The sequence below is a fragment of the Myotis nattereri genome (assembly GCF_964212035.1).
Source record: "Myotis nattereri genome assembly, chromosome: 7".
NCBI lineage: Eukaryota > Metazoa > Chordata > Mammalia > Chiroptera > Vespertilionidae > Myotis > Myotis nattereri.
This window is the reverse complement of record NC_138082.1, coordinates 52,287,501-52,290,533: the sequence shown is the minus strand read 5'-3', so window position 1 is coordinate 52,290,533 and position 3,033 is coordinate 52,287,501.

Here is a 3,033-nt window from a genome sequence, read left to right as displayed (position 1 = left end):
GTGCCTTTGGTCAGAAAAGGAACTAGCACGAGGTGGTGATGTAAATGTCATTGTCAGGAAGAGGTTAGACAATCTTTCAATTTCAGTGGTTTGGAAAGACAATTTTGGCCATTGAGTGTCACTTAAAATTAAAACTTAACTATAATAGTAAGGTATAACTTTATTAAGGATCCAGGCCCAATTTTTAAGTTAAGACTTTATTTTTAAAGAGCAGTTTAAGGCTCACAGTGAAATTAAAAGGAGAATATAGTTCCCATACATCCAGGCTCAATGTTAAGTCAGTCATTTAACTAACATACACCAGAGTGCTCATATATATAGTAGAAGTAGGTTAGCTTGTAAGAGTTAGTAAAAAAATGACTTTCTAAGGCTCATGGTAACTGCCCTATTAATGATGTGTCTTTATTACTTATTATTTACAGAACTGTGCAGATAAAGTGCATTAAATTAAACTGAGTGAATATTTGGTTACTTATTATAATTTGAATTTAGATGAAGTCTTAAACCTTTCTCCTGGTGGTATTAGAATAATTTGACTAAAGCATCAGGTGATATGATGATATAGTAAGGTATCTATAATAATAAAAACATAATTGTTAATTAGACTGGACAGCCGATATCCTTCTGGACGTTCTTTCAGACAAAGCCACAGTGGCTGCAAGGGCCGAGGGCAGGCAGCTGCTGTGGCCTGCAGCAGCAGCAGCGGCGGGGTGATGGGGGTGGTGCCTTCCCCTAATCAGCCAGTCGCCTCAGGCAGAGGGAGGCCAGACTGCAGCTTAGGCCCGCTTCCCATCACGAGGATATCCCCTGAGGGCTCCCGGACTGTGAGAGGGGGCAGGCGGGGCTGAGGGACCTACCCCACCCAGTGCACAAATTTTTGTACACCAGGCCTCTAGTGTTAATATAATGTGAATGTAAATGTTACCATTGTGGTAATTTATTAGTTGTGCTATATTTTCATAATTTTTAAACTGCAACATTTTTCACTAAAATTTGATTGAAATGGAAGGAATGAGAGTAAAAATGATCTAACTTATGTATTCATCACCTTTTTATCATATCAGTGAAAGAAGTTTTAGGGGTAAAATAAGCAGGTTTAGGGAGATTTAGGAAAAAAACAGGATCCATGGGGGAGGAAGGCTTGGAGCACAAAGGTGAGGTTTGGATCTGCCAAAAGGCATACATTCACAGAGAAGAAAAAAGGGTGCCACAGGATAAGGGGAGAGGAAGACATCCATTCCCAGAAGATAGGGAAAAGCCACAGAGGGTGGGGAGAGAGAGGAAACAAACTTTCAAAGAGGATAGAGAAATGCCGACAAATGGGAGAAAGAGGAAAACAGATTTTCACAGGAGATAGAGAATTCTACCACCGAAGGGGGAGAAAAAGAAGGGAAGCACACGTGGGGTTTGACCTTTGAAGCTGATATCGTGACCAATCAGAAGGGAATATCAAGAAACAAAGAACTGCAGCCTATATAAACTTTAGAAAAAAGGCTCTTAGTGGGTCACCCCTTGGGACTCCCTCCCTACGTGGGAGTCTGTACTTGCTTCCAATACATTTCCACCCTTTTCATCTACCACCAGTGGTTCTCAACCTTCTGGCCCTTTAAATACAGCTCCTCATGTGGTGACCCAACCATAAAATTATTTTCATTGCTACTTCATAACTGTAATGTTGCTACTGTTATGAATCGTAATGTAAATATCTGATGTGCAGGATGGTCTTAGGTGACCCCTGTGAAAGGGTCATTCAACCGCCAAAGGGGTCGCGACCCTCAGGTTGAGAACCACTGATCTACCACCTTTTGTCCATGCCTTCATTCTGCCAGTCCTCCTGGACAAGAACCTGGGAAAGAAAGCACCTTGCATCCTGCTCAGGAAGAACGACCTGACTCATCAGTGACTTTTATTCATTTTCATGACACTTACCAACATTTATTGAAGTTCCATGTTTCAAAGTGAATTGCACAGTATTTAGTGGCAACGTTGATTGGAATCCAAACCTTTCTGCTTAAAGTAATTGTTTAGGGCTGACACTGATTTTAAAGTAATTTGACTCAGGTTTACAGTACAGCTTCCCTTCTCTTGATTTCTAAGTGATAGCTAAGTCACTTAGCTCACTTTGAGAAGGGCTAGGATGACCCAGCCTCAGGTGTTTTCTGGAATATCCCAAAGAATTGGAGATCTGTTGGGACAAAGGTTTTCTACCCCAAGGCCAGTGGTCTTTAAACAGCATTTTGGGCCTGTCTGTAAGCTTGATTAAAAATGTAAATAGAGACCTACTCTATTTATTGAGTCAGAATCTCTGGGGGTGAGGTCCAAGAAACTTTGTTTTAACAAGCCTCCTCAGATAATGTTTATGCTTGTTCAAGTTTGAGAAACACTGCCAAGACCAAGGAGGTATAAAGGAGGCAGACGAAAAATAGGTTGATGGTATCTAGATGGGCTACAAGAGTGAAGAGTATATTGTTACCTTCCACAATCTTCAGTTAGTAGCAAACATTCATTTGCTCCATATTTCCTAGTATTCTTGGAGATTTATCTACCATTGTAGTGCTAGTTTAAGGGGAGATATAAAATGTGCATTTGGGTGAGGTCAGAAAGGGGAACAAGAGACAAAAATAATGTCTTGTGAATGTTTTGGGGCAAATATAGTATGAGCTGATTATTTAATTCTTGGATAATTTCCAAATACTATAATTTCATTAACTTGAAAATAACATAGTAGAAGGATTAATTAAAAACTGTTTTTTAAATCATATTAATATAGTGAGACAAATATAAGTTGTTTTTTTACTTGTTTTGAGAGTATTGGCTAAAATAGCAAGCATTTTGATTAATATATGTACCATTTTTCATTATGTCCAAATGATAAGGGAATATTTATTTTTCTTTGTGCCGAAACTAATAACAGTCACTGTGTAACAAGAGGAAGCACTTCATTCATGTATTAAACAAGGCAAAGCAGACAATAGGAATACAGAGAGCAAAAATAGACATTGCACCCCGCTTTAAACACTCCTACAATAGGCT